The sequence below is a fragment of the Scyliorhinus canicula genome, chromosome 11, assembly GCF_902713615.1.
Source record: "Scyliorhinus canicula chromosome 11, sScyCan1.1, whole genome shotgun sequence".
Classification (NCBI taxonomy): Eukaryota; Metazoa; Chordata; class Chondrichthyes; order Carcharhiniformes; family Scyliorhinidae; genus Scyliorhinus; species Scyliorhinus canicula.
The window spans coordinates 100,279,961-100,303,652 of record NC_052156.1 but is presented as its reverse complement, the minus strand read 5'-3'; the positions used below and the strand labels follow the sequence as shown (position 1 = coordinate 100,303,652).

Sequence of the window (23,692 nt, the reverse complement as noted above, 5' to 3'; positions counted from 1 at the left end):
TTTGATTCAGCCTTACGATTTCTCCCGTTTTGGGAGAATCGCGCCCAACATGCTTTTGTAGAAGTTTAGCCAGTACATGTTTAGCCAGTTTATTGGAATTATTTGAAGGAGTCACATGCGCTGTGGATGAAGGGGAACCATGGATAGAATACCCACAGAATCTCTGTGGGTAGAGTTGAGGAATGGCATAGGTAAAAGACCCTGATGGGAGTTATGCACAGGCCCCCTAGCAGTAGTCAGGATGTGGAAAGGAAATAAATCAGGAGATAGAAAAGACATGTAAAAAAGGCAATATTACAATAATCATGGGGGACTTCAATATGCAGGTGGGCTAGGAAAATCAGGTTGGTAGTGGATCCCAAGAAATGGAATGTCTAAGAGCTGGGATTTATTGGAGCAGCTTGTGACAGAGCCTACTAGGGAACAGGCAATTCTGGATTTGGTGAAGTATACTGAGGCAGACTTGATTTGGGAACTTGACAAAGAACAAAGAAAAGTACAGCACAGGAACAGGCCCTTCGGCCCTCCAAGCCCGTGCCAACCATGCTACCCGACTAAACTACAATCTTCTACACTTCCTGGGTCCATAACCCTCTATTCCCATCCTATTCATGTATTTGTCAAGATGCCCCTTAAATGTCACTATCATAGAATTTACAGTGCAGAAGGAGGCCATTCAGCCCATCGAGTCTGCACCGGCTCTTTGAAAGAGCACCCTACCCAAGGTCAACAACTCCACCCTATCCCCATAACCCAGTAATTCCACCCAACACTAAGGGCAATTTTGGGCATTAAGGGCAATTTATCATGGCCAATCCACCTAACCTGCACATCTTTGGACTGTGGGAGGAAACCGGTGCACCCGGAGGAAACCCACGCACAGACGGGGAGGATGTGCAGACTCCGCATAGACAGTGACCCAGCCGGGAATCGAACCTGGGACCCTGGAGCTGTGAAGCATTTATGCTAACCACCATGCTACCCTACTACCTTCTCCACCTGTGTTGCCCTTTTCAGTGACCTGTGGATCTGTACACCTAGATCTCTCTGGCTGTCAATACTCTTTAGGGTTCTACCATTCACTGTATATTCCCTATCTGCATTAGACCTTCCAAAATGCATTACCTCACATTTGTCCGGATTAAACTCTATCTGCCATCTCTCCGCCAAAGTCTCCAAACGATCTAAATCCTGCTGTATCCTCCGACAGTCCTTATCGCTTTCTGCAATTCCACCAACCAATTCTCTCCAGTAATTTCCCTACCACTGACGTGAGGCGCAGCGGCCTGTAGTTCCCTGGATTATCCTTGCTACATTGGCTATTCTCCAGTCCTCTGGGACATCACCTGAAGACAGTGAGGATCCAAAGATTTTTGTCAAGGATTCAGCAATTTCCTCTCTAGCCTCCTTCAGTATTCTGGGGTAGATCCCATCAGGCCCTGGGGACCTATCTACCTTAATATTTTTCAAGACGCCCAACACCTCGTCTTTGTGGATCTCAATGTGACCCAGGCTATCTACACAGCCTTCTCCAGACTCAACATCCACCAATTCCTTCTCTTTGGTGAATACTGATGCAAAGCATTCATTTACTACCTCGCATTTTTCCTCTGGCTCCACACATAGATTCCCTTGCCTATCCTTCAGTGGGCCAACCCTTTCCCTGGCTCCCTCTTGCTTTTTATGTGCGTGTAAAAAGCCTTGGGATTTTCCTTAACCCTATTTGCCAATGACTTTTCGTGACCTCTTTTAGCCCTCCTGACTCCTTGCTTAAGTTCCTTCCTACTTTCCTTATATTCCACACAGGCTTCGTCTGTTCCCAGCCTTCTAGGCCTGACAAATGCCTCCTTTTTCTTTTTGACGAGGCCTACAATATCTCTCGTTATCCAAGGTTCCTGAAATTTGCCGTATTTATCCTTCTTCCTCACAGGAACATGCCGGTCCTGAATTCCTTTCAACCGACACTTGAAAGCCTCCCACATGTCAGATGTTGATTTACCCTCAAGCATCTGCCCCCAATCTAGGTTCTTCAGTTCCCGCCGAATATTGGGCAGGATTCTCCCCTACCCGGCGGGGGCCGCACCTTTGGGGGCCAAGCCCTCACATTGAGGGGCTAGGCCCGCGCCGGAGTGGTTGGCACCACACCGACTGGTGCCAAAACCGGCACAACGGCCTTTGATGCCCGCCGCCCGGGCTGGCCGAAAGGCCTTCGCCGGTTCGCGCATGCACCGGTGCGTCAGCTGCCGCTGACGTCACCACCAGCGCATGCGCTCTGGGGGATTCTCTTCTGCCTCCGCCATGGTGGAGGCCATGGCGGTGGCAGAAGAAAAAGAGTGCCCCCACGTCACTGGCCCGCCCGCCGATCGTGGGCCCCGATCGCGGACCTGGCCGCCGTGGGGGCACCCCCCGGGGTCCAATCGCCCCCCCCCAGGACCCCGGGGGCCCGCTCGCGTCGCCGATCCCACCGCCACCAGAGGTGGTTCAAACCACGGCGGCGGGATTGGCCTCTCAGCGGCGGGACTTCGGCCCATCGCGGGCTGGAGAATTGCCGCAGGTGGCTCGCTGATCCGCGCGGAGGTCACGCCGACGGCGGGGTGTGATTCCCGGCCCCGCCAATTCCCGGGTGGCGGAGAATTTCTGCCACGGCAGGGGCGGGAACTTCGCCGGCCCCGGGCGATTCTCCGACCCTGTGGGAGGTCGGAGAATTTCGCCCATTGTTACAATTAGCCTTTGCCCAATTTAGCACATTCACCCTATGACCACACTTATCCTTGTCCACCAGCACTTTAAAACTTACTGAATTGTGGTCACTGTTCCCAAAATGCTCCCCCACTGAAACTTCTACCACCTGGCCAGGCTCATTCCCCAATACCAGGTCCAGTACAGCCCCTTCCCTAGTTGGACTGTCTACATATTGTTTTAAGAACCCCTCCTGGATGCTCCTTACAAACTCTGCTAGAGAGGAAATTGCTGAGACCTTGACAAAAATCTTTGGATCCTCACTGTCTCCTTACAAACTCTAGTGTCTAAGCCACAAACACTGAGTGAGTCCCAGTCAATATTGGGGAAGTTGAAGTCTCCCATCACAACAACCCTGTTGTTTTTACTCTTTTCCAAAATCTGTCTACCTATCTGCTCCTCTATCTCCCGCTGGCTGTTGGGAGGCCTGTAGTAAACCCCCAACATTGTGACTGCACCCTTCTTATTCCTGATCTCTACCCATATAGCCTCGCTGCCCTCTGAGGTGTCCTCCCGCAGTACAGCTGTGATATTCTCCCTAACCAGTAACGCAACTCCGCCACCCCTTTTATATCCATCTCTATCCCGCCTGAAACATCTAAATCCTGGAACGTTTAGCTGCCAATCCTGTCCTTCCCTCAACCAGATCTCTGTAATGGCAACAGCATCATAGTTCCAAGTACGAATCCAAGCTGTAGGTTCATCTGCCTTACCCGTAATACTTCTTGCATTAAAACATATGCACTTCAGGCCACCAGACCCGCTGTGTTCAGCAACATCTCCCTGTCTGCTCTGCCTCAGAGTCATACTGGCCCTATTCCCTAGTTCTCCCTCAATGCTTTCACCTTCTGACCTATTGCTCCGGTGCCCACCCCCCTGCCATATTAGTTTAAACCCTCCCGTGTGACACTTTCATGTCCACAGAAGTGCCTATCTGTGCCCCTGACTATAGAGTCCCCTATGACTATTGCTCTTCTGCACTTAAGGCGAAGGAACCGTTAAGGAGCAGTGACAACAATATGATAGAATTTGACTTCCGGTGGCGGCGATGTCCGAGTGAGCCGCACATTCGGTGGGCTCTCACTCCGGCGGGCCTGAACAGCTGTTTCCCCGCGATAGCGGGACCACGGAGGCGGCAGAAAGGCTGCCGGGAATAGAAGAGGAGAGCGGGCTGCAGCAAATGGAAGTGTGGGAGGCCAGCAGGTGAGGAAAAAAGAGAGAGAGACGGAGGCAAGGAGGAAGCTGACCTGCAGGGTAAGATGGCGGACCCACGGACCTTCCTTCCTCCAGGACAAAGGGAAAAAAAAGTTTGGAGTTGCTGAGGAGGGACAGCTTGGACCCACTTCAGATGCCCAGGAGGGGGGAAAAATTTAAGGTGCTGGGCAAAGGAAAGCGGCAGCGAAGGCGCTGAGGAGCGGGCTGCGGCATATGGAACAGCGGGATTCCAGAAGGCAGAAGAAGAAGGAGAAAAAGGGACAGAGACAAGGACCTGAAGAAAATTACCTGGGACCTAAGATGGCGGACACACGGACCCCGGATTCAGCAATCCAGTTGGCGCTGGATAACATGCTCCAGGTAATGAAGTCCAGTTTTGAAGCGCTGAAGCGGGACAGCTTGGACCCAATCCAGAAAGCGGTGGATCAGCTGAACCAGAGGATGGACGCCCAGGATGTTAAAGTTAAGGAGCTGGGAGAGGCGGTGGAGGAGCAGACGGATGCGCAAACGGTTGCAGCGGTAGAAGTGGACGGCCTGAAAGAGCGGCAGAGAAGACTGCTGGACAGAGTGGAGGAGCTGGAGAATAGAGTCCGCAGGAACAATCTGAGGATGGTCGGCCTCCCGGGGGCGGAGGGAGCTGATGCTGCAGCGTTTGTAGCAGACCTGCTGAAGCAGCTGATGGGAGTCGAAGCCTTTCCACGACCGCTGGAGCTGGAGGGGGCACACAGAGTGCAGGCAAGGCAGGGGCGGCCGGGCGGACCCCCCCGCCCGATGGTGATTAGGTTCCACAGGTTCGTGGACAAGGAGCGGGTGCTGCAGTGGGCAAAGAGCGCCAGGAGCAGCACGTGGAACAACAGTGTTCTCCGCATTTATCAGGATCTAAGCCAGGAGGTGGCTCGGCGGCGAGCAGCCTTTAAGAATGTCAAGGAGGTGCTGTTCAAGAAGCACGTGAAGTTTGGTCTGCTGTTCCCAGCCCGGCTATGGGTCACGCACCAGGGTCAACACCACTACTTCTCCGAGCCCGAAGAAGCGATGGATTTTGTGAGGGACCTGGGGCTGGTCCCGAAAGGAGGCCCCAAGGACGCGAGTTAGGGCCCGAGGATTTTTGTGGGAAGGAACGCCGAATGTGCCTGGACCGCTGCTCAACGGTTTGCTGGGCCAAAGGGGCCAAGCGGAACATTTGAGACTCTTTCCTTTGTGCATGGACATTTATGTGCTTTTTCTCTTTTTTCTGTGGTTTTTTTTCCCTTTTTATGTTTTGTTTTTCCTGTTTGGGCTTTTTGTGCAGCTCGTGGAAGACACTGGAACCGGCTTGCCCCAGTGGGGGGGGAGGAGGACGGGGGAACAAGGGGAATGGGACAGGAAGGCGCCGGAGTGTTGAGTCACCGGGCTAGCAGATTGGCTAGTCAAGGAAGTCAGATGGGGGGGGGGAAGTTACAGCCAGTAGATGGCGGGGGTGGGGGTATCGGGGGATGGGGTTAGGGGAGGGGGGGTTGTTCTGCTGACGGGAGAGGGACTTGAAATAGGCACTGGAAAGGAGGTCGAGGGTGGAGGCAGCCAAAGGGCGGGCCAGGAATGGCGCGACGCACGGATCAGGGGCCGGCCCGAGAAAGGCTATGGCTGACCGGCGGGGTGGGGGGGGTGGGATGTGCCCCCCGACCAGGCTGATCACCTGGAACGTCAAGGGACTGAATGGGCCGGTTAAGAGGGCGCGGGTGTTCGCGCACTTGCGGGCCCTGAGGGCGGACGTAATTATGTTGCAGGAGACACATCTGAAAGTGTCAGACCAGACCAGGCTAAGGAAGGGCTGGATTAGCCAGGTCTTCCACTCGGACTTGGACTCGAAGTCCAGAGGGGTGGCAATCATGATCAACAAGCGCGTGCAATTTGAGGCAGAGGGCATATCTGCAGACAGGGGGGGCAGATACCTGATGGTACGGGGCAGACTGGAGGGGAGAAGGGTGGTGCTGGTGAATATATATGCCCCGAACTGGGATGACGTGGACTTTATTAAAAGAGTGCTGGGGAAGATCCCGGACTTGGATTCTCGCAAGCTAATAATGGGAGGGGACTTTAACATGGTCCTTGACCCGACTTTGGATCGGTCGTGTCCCAGAACGGGTAGACTCTCAGCAATGGCAAGGGAGCTGAAAGGGTTTATGGGGCAAATGGGGGCAGTGGACCCCTGGAGAGAGGGACAGCCAACAGGAAGGGGCTACTCGTTTTACTCGCACGTCCATAAAGTATATTCCAGGATAGATTTCTTTGTAATAAGCAGGGACTGTATGGGGGAGGTAAAGAACACGGAATACTCAGCAATTACCATTTCAGACCATGCCCCGCATTGGGTGGACCTGCAGTTCGGGGGAGCGAGTTATCAACTATCAACGCCCGCAATGGAGGCTAGATGTGGGACTGCTGTCGGAGGAGGGGATCTGCGAGAGGCTTCGGAAATGTATAAAAAATTACCTGCAGGTGAATGACACTGGGGAGGTCTCAGCGGCGACCGTGTGGGAGGCGCTAAAGGCAGTAGTTCGGGGGGAGCTGATTTCAATTGGGGCCCACAAAGCCAAGGCAGACCGGGCAGAGATGGATAGATTGGTCAGGGAAATGGGCCGGATAGATGAAGAGCATGCGGAGTCCCCGGGGGAGGTTTTACTCAGGGAAAGGCGGAGGCTACAGGCGGAACTGGGGGCACTATCCACGAGCAGGGCCGTGGAACAGCTTAGGAAGGCGAGGGGAGTGGTGTACGAGTATGGGGAAAAGGCTAGCAGACTGTTAGCGCAGCAACTCAGGAGGAGGGAGGCGGCCAGGGAAATAGGTAGAGTGAGGGACGAGGGGGGGCGCAAAGTGGAGGATCCGGCAGAATTGAATAGGGTATTCCGGGACTTCTATCGTAAGCTGTATACTTCGGAGCCGCCGGAAGAACCGGAGGGGATGAAAAGGTTTCTGGACGGGTTAACATTCCCAACAGTTGGGGGGGGGGCAAGTGGAAGAGCTGGGCGCCCCGATTAGAGTAGAGGAGGTATCGGGGGGCCTAAAGGCCATGCAGTCGGGGAAGTCCCCGGGGCCGGATGGATACCCAGTAGAGTTTTATAGGAAGTTCTCTGAGCTGGTGGGCCCGGTCTTGGCGAGGGTTTTCAATGAGGCAAGGGACAGAGGGACCCTGCCGCCGACAATGTCACAAGCCACCATATCTGATATTGAAGCGGGGTAAAGACCCGGAGGTGTGCGGGTCCTACAGGCCAATCTCCCTGATTAATGTAGACGCCAAGCTCCTGGCAAAGGTACTGGCGGGGAGAATGGAGGACGGTGTAACGGAGGTGACTGGGGAGGATCAAACGGGGTTCGTGAAAGGTCGGCAGCTGGCGGCCAATCTGAGGAGATTGCTCAACGTGATAATGATGCCCCCGGCGGGTAGAGAGGTGGAGGTAGTGGTGGCAATGGACGCCGAGAAGGCCTTTGACCGGGTGGAGTGGGACTATCTATGGGAGGTGCTCGGACGGTTTGGGTTCGGGGAGGGATTGGTGGATTGGATCAAATTATTATATCAGGCCCCGAGGGCCAGCGTCAGGACCAACAGAGAAGTGTCGGAGTACTTTAGGTTGTACCGAGGGACCAGGCAGGGCTGCCCGCTCTCCCCGCTGCTGTTTGCGCTGGCCATAGAGCCGCTGGCGATGGCGCTGAGAGCCGCAGAGGGTTGGAAGGGGATGGTGAGGGGCGGGGTTGAACACAGGGTTTCTCTTTATGCAGACGACCTGCTCCTGTACGTGTCGGACCCAGTGGCCGGGATGGGAACTATACTGGGAATGCTGAGGGAGTTCGGCCAGTTCTCAGGATACAAATTAAATACGGTCAAGAGTGAAATGTTTGTGGTCCAGGCAAGGGGCCAGAACAGATTGAGAGGGCTACCGTTTAGGCTGGTTGAGGAAAATTTCCGGTATTTGGGAATCCAGGTGGCACGAGACTGGGGCAGGCTGCATAAGTTAAATTTGGCCAGGGTGGTGGAGCAAATGAAGGGAGAGTTTCGGAGATGGGATGCACTCCCGCTGTCGCTGGCAGGGAGGGTGCAGACTGTAAAGATGACAATCCTCCCTCGATTTTTGTTTATTTTTCAGTGCCTCCCGATCTTTATCCCACAGTCCTTCTTCAAAAGAGTTAAAGGGCTGATCATGAGCTTTGTCTGGGCGGGAAAGTCTCCGCGGGTAAAGAAGGCGATGTTGGAGAGGAACCGCAGCGAGGGAGGGCTGGCTTTGCCGAGTCTGGTCAATTATTACTGGGCGGCCAACATTGCTATGATAAGGAAGTGGATGGTGGGTACGGGGTCTATTTGGGAGCAGGTGGAGGCGGCTTCGTGCAGGGGCTCCAGTTTGGAAGCCCTGGTCACGGCTCCTCTACCGCTGCCGCCGGCCAAGTACACCACCAGCCCGGTAGTGGTGGCGACCCTGCGGATATGGGGCCAGTGGAGGAGGCGTGTGGGGGAGATGGGGGTGTCTGTCTGGGCGCCAATCTGCGACAACCATCGGTTTGCCCCCGGCAGTATGGATGGGGGGTTCAGAGTATGGCGGCGAGCAGGGACGGGAAGGGTGGGTGATATGTTCCTGGAAGGGAGCTTCGCGAGTTTGAGGAGCTTGGAGGAGAAATTTGGGGTGGTAAGGGGAAATGATTTTAGATACCTACAGTTGCAGGACTTTGTTCGTAGACAGGTCCCATCTTTCCCGCGCCTCCCGCCAATGGGGATCCTAGACAGAATAGTCTCTGGGAGGGATGAAGGGGAGGGTAGAGTCTCGGGTATTTATAAGGTGCTCATGAGGGAGGAAGGGTCCCAGACAGAGGAACTGAAACTTAAATGGGAGGAGGAGCTAGGCGGGGAAATGGAGGATGGGCTGTGGGCAGAGGCCCTGAGTAGGGTAAACTCGACCGCGACATGTGCTAGGCTCGGGCTGATCCAATTTAAGGTCGTTCACCGGGCCCATATGACGGTGGCTCGGATGAGCAAATTTTTCGGGATAGAGGACAAATGCGCTAGGTGCGCGGGAGGACCAGCGAACCATGTTCACATGTTTTGGGCATGCCCTGAGCTGAGGGGGTACTGGGAGGGATTTGCGGGAGTCATGTCCCAGGTGCTAAAAACAAGGGTGGTGATGAGCCCAGGGGTGGCAATTTTTGGGGTTTCGGAAGACCCGGGCTTCCAGGGGGAGAAAGAGGCCGATGTGCTGGCCTTTGCTTCCCTGATAGCCCGGCGACGAATATTATTGGCGTGGAGGGACTCAAAGCCCCCGAAGACGGAGTGGTGGCTTGCGGACATGTCGAGTTTCCTGGGGATGGAAAAAATCAAGTTCGCCCTGAGGGGTTCTGTGCAGGGGTTCACCCGGAGGTGGCAACCATTTATTGACTTCTTTGCGGGAGAGTGAGCGTCAGCAGGGGGGGGGGGGGGGGGGGGGGGGGGGGGGGGGGGGGGTGGTTAGAGTAGAGTAGGAGGGAAAATATGGCGGGTAGTACCGGTGGGAGGGGAGCGGGCTTGTGCAATATGTTACGGTGGAAGTATTGAAAGTACGTGGATGTTTGCACATTTTTGCCTTTTTTGCTTCCTTTCTGATGATGTCTGTAACTGTTTATAAAGCCAAAAACTACCTCAATAAAATTGTTTATTAAAAAAAAACAATATGATAGAATTTACACTGCAGTTTGAGAGGGAGAAGCTACATTCAGATGTAACGGTATTACGATTAAATAAGGGTAACTACAAAGACATGTGGGAGGAGCTGGCCAGAGTTGATTGGAAAAGGATCCTAGCAGGGAAGACAGTGGAACAGCGATGGCAGGAATTTTTGGGGGTTATTAGGGAGGCACAACAGAAATTCATCCCAAGGAGGAGGAAACATGCTAAGGGGAGGACAAGGCATCCATGGCTGATGAGGGATGTCAAGGACAGCATAAAGGCTAAGGAAAAAGCATACAAAGTGGCGATGATTAGTGGGAAGCCAGAGGATTGGGAAGCCTTTAAAAGCGAGCAGAGGACAACTAAAAAAGCAATAAGAGGCGAGAAGATGAAATATGAGTGCAAGTTAGTTAGTAATATAAAAGAAGGTAGGAAGAGTATCTTTCAATATATAAAAGGTAAGAGAGAGGCAAAAATAGACATTGGACCACTAGAAAATGTGGCTGGAGAAGTAATAATAGGAAACAAAGAAATGGCAGATGAACTGAATATTTACTTTGCATCAGTCTTCACGGTGGAAGACACCAGTGGGATGCCCGAGCTCCAGGAGAACCAGGGGGCAGAGGTGAGTGCAGTGACCATTACTAAGGAGAAGGTTCTGGGGAAACTGAAAGGTCTGAAGATGGATAAGTCACCTGGACCGGATGGACGACACCCCAGGGTTCTAAAAGCAATAGCTGAGGAAATTGTGGAGGCATTAGTGATGATCTTTCAGGAATCACTGGAGGCAGGAAGGGTCCCAGAGGACAGGAAGGTGGCTAATGTAACACCACTGTTTAAGAAGGGAGGGATGCAGAAAACAGGAAATTATTTATAATAATTATAAATTATTAGCCTGACTTTGATCATTGGGAAGATTTTAGAGCCTGTTATTTAAGATGAGATTGCAAAGCACTTGGAAGTGCATGGTAAAATAGGACTGAGTCAGCACGGCTTCGTCAAAGGGAGGTTGTGTCTGACAAATCTGTTACAGTTCTTTGAGAAGGTAACAAGCAAGTTAGACAAAGGAGAACCAGTGGTCGTGATTTATTTAGATTTCCAGAAGGTGCCACATAGGAGACTGTCAAATAAGTTAAGAGCTCATGGTGTTCAGGGTAAGATCCTGGCATGGATAGAGGATTGGCTGACTGGTAGAAGGCAGAGAGTGAGGATAAAGGGGTATTTTTCAAGATGGCAGCCGGTGACTAGTGATGTGCCTCAGTGGTCTGTGCCGGGACCACAACTTTTCGCAATATACATTAATGATCTGGAAGTAGGAAATTAAGGCACTGTTGCTAAGTTTGCAGATGATACAAAGATCTGTAGAGGGACCGGTAGTATTGAGGAAGCAAGGGGGCTCCAGAAGGACTTGGACAAGCTAGGAGAGTAGGCAATGAAGTGGCAAATGAAATACAATGTGGAAAAGTGTGAGGTTATGCACTTTGCAAGGAGGAATCTAGGCATAGACTATTTTCTAAATGGGGAAATTCTTCGGAAAGCAGAAGCAGAGACCTTGTTCACGATTCTCTTCAGGTTAATGTGCCGGTTCAGTCGGCAGTTAAGAAGGCAAATGCAATATGAGCATTCATGTCAAGAGGGCTAGAATACAAGACCAGGGATGTACTTCTGAGGGTGCATAGTCTTCTGAGGGGCAGTTTAGCACACTGGGCTAAATCGCTGGCATTGAAAGCAGACCAAGGCAGGCCAGCAGCACGGTTCGATTCCCGTAACAGCCTCCCCAAACAGGCACCGGAATGTGGCGACTAAGGGCTTTTCACAGTAACTTCATTGAAGCCTACTCGTGACAATAAGCGATTTTCATTTCATTTCATAAGGCTCTGGTCAGACCCCATTTGGAGTATTGTGAACAGTTTTGGGCCCCATATCTAAGGAATGATGTGCTGGCCTTGGAAAGGGTCCAGAGGAGGTTCACAAGAATGATCCCTGGAATGAAGAACTTGTCGTGTGAGGAACGGTTGAGGACTCTGGGTTTGTACTCGTTGGAGTTTAGAAGGGTGAGAGGGGATCTTACTGAAACGTACAGGATACTGCGAGGCCTGGATAGAGTGGACGTGAAGAGGATGTTTCCACTTGTAGGAATAACTAGAACCAGAAGACACCATCTCAGATTAAAGGGATGATCCTTTAAAACAGAGATGAGGAGGAATTTCTTCAGCCAGAGGCGGAGAATCTGTGGAACCCTTTTCCGCAGAAGGCTGTGGAGGCCAATTCACTGAGTGTCTTTAAGACAGAGACAGATAGGTTCTTGATTTATAAGGGGATCAGGAGTTATCGGGAGAAGGCAGGAGAATGGGGATGAGAAAATATCAGCCATGATTGAATGGTGGAGCAGAATCATTTTAGTTAATATTTTCAAGGACCCCCTCTGGAATTGTTGAATCCAACAGGGATGAAATAGTTCCTTGATGGACTGGACATGCCAGACTTGGGGGAAGATGGGAAACGGGGGCTGGAAGCACCATTAGAATTGGGAGAAGTCATGGAGAGCATCAGCTCCTTGCAGCGGGGAAGGCACCGGGACCAGATTCCCAGCGGACTTACACAAAACATTTTCGACAGCACTGGTCCCGTACTTGGAAAAGTGGAAGGAAGATCTAGGGTTTGAAATAGGGTGGGGACTCTGGTGCGAAGCACTGCGCAAAGCCAGCTTCACCTCCACGTGACTAAGCCTAATACAGCTGAAAGTGGTACACAGAACTCACTTAACCGAATGAGCAGGTTCTTTCTCAAGGTGGAAGACAAATGCAAACAGTGCCAAGGAGGCCTGGCCAACCATGTCCACATGTTCTGGTCTTGCCCCAGACTTGTCGGTTTTTAGACAGCCTTCTCCGAGGCATTATCTAAGGCGGGGAGGATGAGAGTGGAGCGATGCCCGAGAGTGGTAATCTTCGGGGTATCAGAACAGCCAGATCTCTTCATGGGGAGCAGGGCCGACGTCCTTGCCTCCCTAATTGCCCGTCTGAGAATCCAGCTCAGCTGGCAATCAGCAGCACCACCCAAAGCTACAGACTGGCTGCCCAACATATTGGAATTTCTCCAAATGAAGGAAATTATATCTGCCTTCCAGGGATTGAAAGAGCGCTCCTACAAAACATGGGTACCATTCACCCAGTTATTCCAAGACGTCTTTGTAGCCAACAGCCAATAAGCCAGAGGGGGAAGCCACAGTAAAACAACGGACACAAATGAAAGGGGGGAATAAAGAGGCATGGAGTCCAACCATGCCCAACACATAACCAGATACACAGCATCACACCACCCCAACAGGAACAGGGTGAAAGAACAGAGGAGGTAAAAGATCACAAGAAGGGGATCGGGGTCAGTAAGAAATGGGGGAAGAGAGAAGCAGGGAATCCTACTAAAACTAATCGCCTACTAGAAAATGAAAAGCAAGAAACTGTAATCGATGTAAATAACGAAAGATGGGCATCACGGAAGACAACTAATGTATATGTATTTTTCCAGTGTTTGTTCACACTCATCTTTGCTCTGTTGAAAAACATTTTAAAAGATTGTTCGTCTTCTCGGATTATTTCCCCCGGTGAGCTTTGAGAGAAGATTCTTCACAGTTCCAATTTCTTATCTCGTAATTCAAGAGAGTGCAAATGTTGATGTCCTTCAGTCTACTCTCTTAGGTGAGTCTTGCATTGACAAAAGTCTATCATCCTTTCAGTTCAGTAGTCCTGCAGTTTAAGCTCTGCGAGCAATGCTGTAAATTTGCGGTCCCGTCATGCTGATTGAAGACTATGTCCTCAGGCATCTGGTGAAGAAGTCCACTGCATTCCAGTGGGTACCCACCCATCAAACAGAGTGGCTCGAGTTAAAGGCAAAGCTCACCACTGCTCCGGTACTAGCGTTTTTGACCCGGAGAGGGAGACAAAAATCTCCACGGACGCCAGCCAGGAAAGCATCGATGCGGTGCTCCTCCAGAAGGATGACTCCTTGTCCTGGGCTCCAGTGGCTTATGCGTCAAGGGCCATGACTCTGTTTGAACAGAGGTATGCTCAGATAGAGAAAGAGTGCCTGGGCCTCCTAACCGACATTGTAAAGTTCCATGACTATGTCTAAAGTCTACCAACCTTCACAGTAGAGACTGACCACAGACCCTTAGTCCATATCATTCATAAGGACTTGAATGACACCCAGGCTTCAGCACATTCTCCTTCGACTCCACAGGTATGATTTTGAGTTTGTATACACACCGGCAAGGAGCTAATAATTGCGGATGCCCTGTCGCGCTCCATCACCTCGCCCTGTAAACAGGTAGACTTCATCTGCCAAATTGAGGCACAGGTGCAACTGTGGGCCAGCAACCTTCCGGCCTCAGATGAAAGAGTGGTCAACATTCGTGAAGAGACTGCCAAAGACCCTCTTCTGCAGCGTGTAATGCACCACCTTGCAAATGGCTGGCAAAAAGGGCAATGCCCTCAGTTCTTTAATATCAAGGACGACCTGACAGTCTTCAAAGGGATCCTCCTCAAGCTAGATCGTATCGTTATTCCTTGCAGCCTCCAGAGCTTAGTGCTCAAACAAATCCACGAGGGACACCTCGGTGTCGATAAATGTAGGCACAGGGCCCGGCAGGCTGTCTATTGGCCTGGAATCAACCAGGACATATCCAACATGGTCCTCAATTGTGCGACCTGCCAGCATTTCCAGCCTGCGCAGGTCAAAGAAACACTCCAGCAACACGAGAATGTGACCTCTCATTGGTCGAAGGTGGGACTCGACCTTTTTCACGCCAATGGGCGTGACTATGTGCTCATCATAGGCAACTTCTCAAGTTACCCGGAAGTTGTGAAGCTGTCCGACCTCACATCAAGGACAGTCATCAAGGCCTACAAGGAGACATTTGTCAGGCATGGTATTCCGCTCACTGTAATGAGTGACAATGGTCCCTGCCTCCACAGCCAAGAGTGGTCCAGTTTCGCCAAGCTCTTCCAATTCAAACACATTACCTCAAGCCCACACTACCCGCAGTCCAACGGGAAGGTTGAAAAGGGGGTCCATATCGTGAAGCAACTGCTCTGCAAGGCTGCGGATTTGGCTTCTGACTTCAACCTTGCTCTGCTGGCATACAGGGCAACCCCTCTGTCCTATGGTATGTCTCCAGCACAACTCCTTATGAATAGAGACCTGCAGACGACTGTTCCGGCCATTCACTTACCAGACCTAGATCACCTCCCAGTGCTGCAAAACGTGCAGCAACTCAGGAACCGGCAAAAGCTGACATACGATGTTGTTTGCATCAAGTTACCTGATGGCGGCTGGTCAGCCCCAGCTGTTGTTGTTCGACAGGCTGCTCCCAGGTCGTTTGTGGTTCGTATGGCTGATGGCTCCATTGTCAGGCGCAACAGAAGGGCTCGACACAAACTTGCCTGCCCACCACCGAATCTCACCTTTCCAGCTGTTGTTATGCCTCCTCCGGACACCTCACTCCACGAGGCCACCAATCTGGCTGCAATCCCACCCGTCAAGGCAACGTCATCCCCACATCCACCTCTCAGCCTGTCGACAAGGATCCGACGCCAGCCCCAAAGATTGTACTTAGACATTTATCTTGTACATATTGTGCTGTATCTGCAGGCTAGACACCTTCCATGTACATATTCATTCATTCGCCATTTACTGTAAATGGTTATATAGAACATAGAACGATACAGCGCAGTACAGGCCCTTCGGCCCTCGATGTTGCACCGACATGGAAAAAATCTAAAGGCCATCTAACCTACACTATGCCCTTATCATCCATATGCTTATCCAATAAATTTTTAAATGCCCTCAATGTTGGCGAGTTCACTACTGTTGCAGGTAGGGCATTCCACGGCCTCACCACTCTTTGCGTAAAAAACCCACCTCTGACCTCTGTCCTATATCTATTACCCCTCAATTTAAGGCTATGTCCCCTCGTGCTAGCCACCTCCATCCGCGGGAGAAGGCTCTCGCTGTCCACCCTATCTAACCCTCTGATCATTTTCTATGCCTCTATTAAGTCACCTCTTAACCTTCTTCTCTCTAACGAAAACAACCTCAAGTCCATCAGCCTTTCCTCATAAGACTTTCCCTCCATACCAGGCAACATCCTGGTAAATCTCCTCTGCACCCGTTCCAAAGCTTCCACGTCCTTCCTATAATGAGGCGACCAGAACTGTACGCAATACTCCAAATGCGGCCGTACTAGAGTTTTGTACAACTGCAACATGACCTCATGGCTCCGGAACTCAATCCCTCTACCAATAAAGGCCAACACACCATAGGCCTTCTTCACAACCCTATCAACCTGGGTGGCAACTTTCAGGGATCTATGTACATGGACATATATCTGTATATACTCTAAGCAACCGACAATTTTTTTTAAAAAAAGGGGGATGTCATGATATGCACTCATGCACATGAGATCCAGACAGGCAGTGACAGACACCCAGTACAGCCAATCAACACACAGGACAGAACACAACCAATCACAAGACAGAACACAACCAATCACAAGACAGAACACTAGAGGGTCGTTTCCCACTATAAAACACACGAGGCATCAACACTCTGCCTCTTTCTACTGGTAACAACTGTAGCGACAGTTAGGGTCTATGTATCAGTTAGCACCTTCTACACGTGGCTCAGAGCTAGTCTGGTCTAGTTAGTTATAGTTAGCACACTAGAGTAGTAGAGTGTCAACCCACAGCAAGTGTGTGCACTGTTACAGTAGTTCAATAAATCGTATTGAACCAACGTCTAAGTTTGGTGTCTGCTTCCCAGTACAACTGCATGAAAATTAAACAAAATGAAAATCGCTTATTGTCACAAGTAGGCTTTAAATGAAGTTACTGGGAAAAGCCCCTAGTCACCACATTCCGGCACCTGTTTGGGGAGGCTGTTACAAGAATCAAACCATGCTGCTGGTCTGCCTTGGTCTGCTTTCAAAGCCAGCGATTTAGCCCTGTGCTAAACAGCCCGGTTGCAGTCCGTGTTACCCCAGGGTGAATAACACAGGGTGAGGAACTTCATTTGAGAGATTGGAGTGGTTCTGACAGTTTTCCTTCGAGGTGTTCCAACATCAGGAGTGAGTAGCCAGGAAGGAAGTGTTCCCAGAGTGAAGGATGGAGAAGCAGAGGGCAGAATGCTGGTGGTGATAGAGAAGACACAGCGCGCAGGTGGTGTGATCTGGAATGTTCTGCCGGACAATGCCATGGTGCCTGGTCAACTGAAGGATTCACGAGGGAATTAGTTCTCATCTGAAAAGGAAGGGTCGCTGAGAGAGTGTCTCAAGGTTCATCCCCAGCTGAGAGCCAGGACCAGCACCAATCTCCAAATGACCTCTTTCCTGCTCCGACTATTCATCAATTCTCCCGCTCCCGGCAGGCTCCTCCCCGACCCACACTGAGGCCAAGGGGCGGGACTTATGGAGGTGCGCGCGCTTCCGGGGGGGAAGCGGCGGGGGCTGGCCGAAGATGCGCGCGCAGCCCTGAGCTGGGGCTTTTGCGATATGCGCGCGCATCCCCTGGAAAGGAGGATGCAGGCACATACGCGTATCCCCCGGGAAAGGGGCGGGGCCTGAAGGAGGCGCGCGCGCGCGCTTCCCGGGAAAGGGGCGGAGCTTGTAGGAGATGCATGCGCACATTCCCGGGAAAGGGGCGGGGCTTGTCGGAGATACGCGCGCGTCACCGAGACGGAGGTTGTTGGCGCGAAGTGTCCGGCCCGGAGGAAGATAGAGCCCGGCTCAAACAGGAGCCTCCGAGTATCCGTGCTGAGGCCTCGCCTGGGCCATCTGTGTTACTCAGACCTCCCGGCTGCAGCAGGGCCTGTGTTTCCCCCTCAGCCGGTGGTCCCGGAGCCCCGGCCTATCATCCCCGGGGGAGTAAGAGTGTCCTGTAACTGGCCTGGGGTAATAGATCAGCTGCTGCATTCTCCAGCGGCTGGTGGACAGGAGCTGCAACTTTCCCCAACTACGGCTGTCTCCGAGATCAGGGTCTGTTTTTAAACATCTTTAACTCTTGAATGAGGATCAGTTGTTTAGTTAGAAAGACATTTCTGACTTTTAAGAGCCACAGGTGTCCCAAAATGCTTTAGTCAATGTGTTGTAATGTGGAAACCTGGCAACCAAATTATACACAGCAAGCTCCCACTGACAGCAATGTGGTAATGACTAGATAATGTCTTTGTGATGTTGATGGGGACATAAATGCTGAGGTGTAATTCCCCTGTTTTTTAGTGTCATGAGATCTTTACATTCATAAAGCCGAATGGAGTCTCTGTTTATGGTCTGTTCTATGTCGTCTCTGACAGTGCAGCACTCCCACAATACTACACTGTAGCTGTCAGCCTTGATTTTTGTGCTCTTACCCTGGAACCCAGAACTTTGAGATTCTGGGTGCTGGCAACTGAGTTATGGCTGCCAAACAACATGATAATGACAAATGGTCTGTTTTGGTGATGTTGATTCAGGGAAGCCAGGATGCCAGGGAGAATATATCTACTCTACTTTAAATAATCTTTATTAATGTCATAAGTAGGCTTACATTAACACTGCAACAAAGTTACTGTGAAAATCCCCTAGTTGCCACACTCCAATGCTTGTTTGGGTACACTGGGGGAGGATTCCGAATGTCCAATTCACCCAGAACTAACTCATGCCTATGGATGATGCTGCCTGTGCTTCCAAAGAATGAACAACACAGAAACAGGCCATTCAACCTGTTGCTGACTCTGCACAGACAGTGACCCAAGTGGGAATCGAACCTGGGTCTCTGGTGCTGTGATGCAGCAGTGCTAACCACTGTGCTAGTTAGTTTACTTTGAGAGCAGACAGTCTTAATGTGTTAAAGCAACAGAGCAGCACTCCCTCAGTACTCCATTTGAGTGTCTGCCTGGAATAAGGCACAAATTTCTGGAGTGGGATTTAAATCCCCATGATTCTGACTCTGACATGAGTGTCACCACCGATTGGGCCAAAATTATGGTTTTGCTTCTGATCACAAATCATTGTTACTGAAAGATTTTGAGAACAGTATGACCTTTTTGAAAGTTAATGTAAATTTGGAAAGCTGAAATATTGTCAAGAGACACTAAGATAAATTAAGTTATAACCTGTGGCATTTTAACCAACTGGTCACTTTAATTGTATCTGCCTGTTTGTATTCCTCAGTTGAAGCTTCACCCTCCGTCTAACCATCTCAGCTTCAGTAGCTCACGTGTTGAGTTTGTTAGTTTCTTTCTAGCAAGAGGTTATATATCACAGGTGTGAAGGAGAGATTTTGTTGACCACAAGACTGGAGGGGCCAGAGGGCTGGAGGAGCAGATGGTGCAATTAGGGGGAGGGTTGGGAAATAAATGGAGCTGAAGTGACATGCAGCTGCCAATGGTGTGTTGGGCTGCTGTGATTTGGTGCAAAATATGATTTGAATGGCAGAGTTTGTGGATGAATTCGTAGAGGGACATTGGCTACAAGAGCATTTGAGTAATTTGTTTGTAGTGTGAAAAAACCTTAATGACGATGTCAACAGCAAATGCTTAAGCCAGCGATAGGAGTTGGGTGATGCGAGTTGGATGGTGAAAATCCCTTCCAGTCTTAACTTTTGTCTCACACTTAATCAACCTGAAATTGCCAAAACGAGGGCCATGAATACAAGAAAGTCATTCATAAACCCAATATTTGGAATTAAGACAGACCATCTTTACTCTGATGAAAGTGGGGAACTCGATATACTTGGAGTGACATTCAACTGGATGTTGGATTGAAAACACAAGGGAGAAAGGAAATGCTGATGGGATTAGATTAAGAGGGGAGAGTTCTGTAGAACAAAGACTGGCAAAGACCTTAAAGGTTGATTGAGATGAACCACAATTTCTTGCATTTAAAGTGTGAAAACTAAAGACGTTAGCTCCCATGATAAACTCCATACTTGCAAAACTAACTTTATTCCCCTTTCATTAGTTGAAATGAATTCCATTATGATTTTTATGACTTCATTGACATGTGTTGCTATTTCTATTGATTTTCTGCTTGTAAGCAGAAGTAGATGAGGTTTGACTTTGTTCTATCAAATTTCCCTGTTTGTATAGGCCGTTTGTTGCATTGCGTGCTCCTTTTAAGATTTACATGCATGGCATCCCAAAGAAACCGCTGCTTCTGTACAGCCTGTATGGGGTCAGGCAATATTATGAGTAATGAGCCCTATTTTAGTAGTAGCCTAACTGTGTACGAACATTTATCAAATAGTGATCACAACATGATTGAATTCAGTGTAGCATCTGAAAGTGAAAGCACATTTTAGATACCAGAATTTTAGAATTGGGTAAGAAGGACTTTAATGGGATGATGCAGAGACTGTCCATGATAAACTGGTAAGATCTGTTAATGGGTCAAACGACTGAAAGTCAGTGGAGAATATTTTTAAAAAACATTTAACGAGATACAGAGCAAGTATACACCCCTGAGGGAAAAGGGTTCCGCTTCATTAAAAAAACAGCTGTGGACAACTAAAGAGATTGAGGATAGCATAATATTAAAAGAATGGGCTTACAAAAATACAAGACATAGCACAGATCCGGACGAATGGGATAGATACAAGGACCAGCAAAGGGTCACAGCAGCTTATAAGAGCTACTAAAAGGGATTATGAAAGGAAACTTGCTCAGTGCATCAAAAACAATAAGAAGAAATGTTAGTTATATAAAGGGAAAGCGGGGGTGAAGAGTGATGTAGGCCCACTAAAAGCTGAAAATGGAGATATTGTCAGTAATAATGGAGAAATGGACAACATGTTGAACAATTACGTTCCCTCAGTGTTTACTGTAGAAAAGGAGGATAACTTGCCGGAAGTCCTGAAAAAATGAATAGTCGACAGAGAACAGCGACTTCAGACAATTAACGTTAGTACAGCATCACTAATTAAGAAATTAATGGAACCTAAAGAGTGACAAATCCCCAGGACCTGACGGTTTCCATCCAAGGGTGTTAAAGGAAGTAAGGGAGCATTGTAGATGCCCTGACTTCCAGAGTTCCCTAGATTCAGGAGTAATCCCACTGGATTGGAAAATTGCACATGTCGCTCCACCTTTTAAGAAGGGTGAAAGGGGGAAACCAGGGAATTACCAACCAGTTAGCCTAACGTCTGTGGTGGGGAAATTGCTGGAGTCTATAATCAGGGATGAGGTAACTGAGCACCTTGAAAAATGTTGGTCAATCCGGGAGAACCAGTGTGGATTCGTGAAAGAAAGGTCATCCATTTTTGAATTTTTTGAAGAGGTGACTAAGGTAGTGGATAGGGAATGTCTGGATGTAATTTATATGGACTTCCAGAAGACAAAGAACAAAGTGAACAAAGAAAATTACAGCACAGGAATAGGCCCTTCAGCCCTCCAAGCCTGCACCTACCACGCAGCCTGTCTGAACTAAAACCCACTACCCTTCCGGGGGCCATTTCCCTCTATTAACATAGAACAGTACAGAACAGGCCCTTCGGCCCTCGATGTTGTGCCGAGCAATGATCACCCTACTTAAACCCACGTAACCCGTATACCCGTAACCCAACAATCCCCCCATTAACCTTACACTATGGGCAATTTAGCATGGCCAATCCACCTAACCCGCACATCTTTGGACTGTGGGAGGAAACCGGAGCACCCGGAGGAAACCCACGCACACACAGGGAGGACGTGCAGACTCCACACAGACAGTGACCCAGCCGGGAATCGAACCTGGGACCCTGGAGCTGTGAAGCATTGATGCTAACCACCATGCTACCGTGAGGCCCATAATATTCTCATCCTATTCATATATTTGTCAAGAAGTCCCTTAAAAATCATTATCGTATCTGCTTCCACTATCTCCCCCAGCAGCGAGTTTCAGGCTTCCACCACCTTCTTTGTAAAAAATCCTGCCTCGTACATCTCCTTTAAACCTTGCCCCTCGCACCTGAAACCTATGCCGCCGAGTAATTGACTCTTCCACCCTAGGAAAAAGCTTCTGACGATCCACTCTGTCCATGCTCCTCATAGTTTTGTAGACTTCTGTCAGGTCGCCCCTCCACCTCCGTTGTTCCAGTGAGAAAAAAACCAAGTTTCTCCAACTGATGATGGCCTCCATACCAGGAAACATCCTGATAAATCTTTTCTGCTCTCCAAAGCCTCCACATCCTTTTGGTACTGTGGCAACCAAAATTGAACACTATACTCCCAAGTATGGCCTAACTAAGGTTCTATACAGCTGCAACATGACTTGCCCATTTTTAAACTAAATGCCCCGGCCGATGAAGGCAAGCATGCCGCAAGCCTTCTTGACTACCTGCTCCATCTGCGTTGCCACTTTCACTGACCTGCGTACTTGTACGCCCAGATCCCTCTGCCTATCAAAACGATTAAGGGTTTTGCCATTTACAGTATATTTTCCATCTGTATTAGACCTTCCAAATCCATTACCTCACATTTGTCTGGATTAAACTCCATCTGGCATCTCTCCGCCCAAGTCGCTAACCGATCTATATCCTGCTGCATCCTCTGACGATCCGTATCGCTATCCGCAATTCCACCAACCTTTATGTCGTCCGCAAACTTACTAATCAAACCAGTTTCATTTTCCTCCAAATCAGTTACATATATTACAAACAGCAAAGCTCCCCGCATTGATCCCTGTGGAACACCTTAGTCACAGCCCTCCATTCAGAAATGCAACCTTCTACTGCCACCCTCAGTCTTCTATGACCGAGCCAGTTCTGTATCCAACTTGCCAGCTCACCTCTGATCCCGTGTGGCTTCACCTTCTGTACCAGTCTGCCATAAGGGACCTTGTCAAAGGCCTTACTGAAGTCCATGTGGACAATATCCACTGCCCTACCATCATCAATCATCTTGTCAATTCTTCAAAAAACTCGATCAAGTTAGTGAGACATGACGACTCATTCACAAAACCATGTTGCCTCTCGCTAATACGTCCACTCATTTCCAAGTGGGAGTAAATCCTGTCTTGAAGAAATCTCTCCAATAATTTCACTACCACTGACGTAAGGTTCACCGTTCCATAATTACCTGGATTTTTCTTGGTACCTTAAACATTGGCTATTCTCCAATCCTCTGGGACCTCCCCTGTAGCCAGAGAGAATACAAAGATTTATCTCAAAGCTCCATCAATTTCCTCCCTTGCCTCTCGTATTCTGGAGGACAGGCCCTGGGGACTTATCTACATGAATGTTTTTCACAACCACCTCCTATTTGATCTCAACATGACCCAAACTATCTACACGCCCTCCCCCAGACTCATCATCCACCAAGTTCTCTGGCGAATGCTGACGGAAAGTACTCATTTAGTACCTTGCCTATTTCCTCAGGCTACACGCATAGATTCCCTCCCCTGTCCTTGAGTGGGCCAACCCTCTCCCTGGCCAACCTCTTGCTCGTTATGTATTTATAAAAAAGCCTTGGGATTTTCCTTAATCCTGCTGGCCAATGGCTTTTCGTGACATTTGATAAAGTCCCAAACAGCACGGAGGCGCAGTGGGTTAGCACTGCGGCCTCACGGCGCCGAGTTCCCAGGTTCGATCCCGGCTCTGGGTCACTGTCCGTGTGGAGTTTGCACATTCTCCCCGTGTCTGCGTGGGTTTTGCCCCCACAACCCAAAGATGTGCAGGATAAGTGGATTGGCCACGCTAAATTGCCCCTTAATTGGAAAAAATGAATTGGGTACTCGAAATGTAAAAAAAAAAGATAAAGTCCCAAACAAGAGACTGTTAACTAAAGTGGAAGCACGTGGAGTTGAGGGCAAATTATTGCCATGGTTAAGAAATTAGTTAAATGGCAGGTGACACAGTGGGGGAATAGAATCATAGAATTTACAGGGCAGAAGGAGGCTATTCGGCCCATCAAGTCTGCACCGGCTCTTGGAAAGAGCACCCCACTTAAGCCCAGACCTCCACCCGATCCCCATAAACTAACAACCCCATCTAACCTAAGGGCAATTTAGCGTGGCCAATCCTCCTAACCTGCACATCTTTGGGCTGTGGGAGGAAACCAGAGCACCCGGAG

The 23,692-nt window shown here is 49.8% G+C and overlaps 1 protein-coding gene across 1 annotated transcript in view; it reads left to right on the top strand.

The window, feature by feature from the left end:
• The first annotated feature begins 17,294 nt into the window (after positions 1-17,294).
• The window catches only part of nedd1 (NEDD1 gamma-tubulin ring complex targeting factor), a 78,164-nt gene continuing 71,766 nt past the window's right edge, over positions 17,295-23,692 (top strand). Inside the window, exon 1 of the mRNA XM_038810890.1 lies at positions 17,295-17,642. The gene's annotated coding sequence lies outside the window, so the exon portion shown is untranslated. The remainder of the gene's footprint in view (positions 17,643-23,692) is intronic.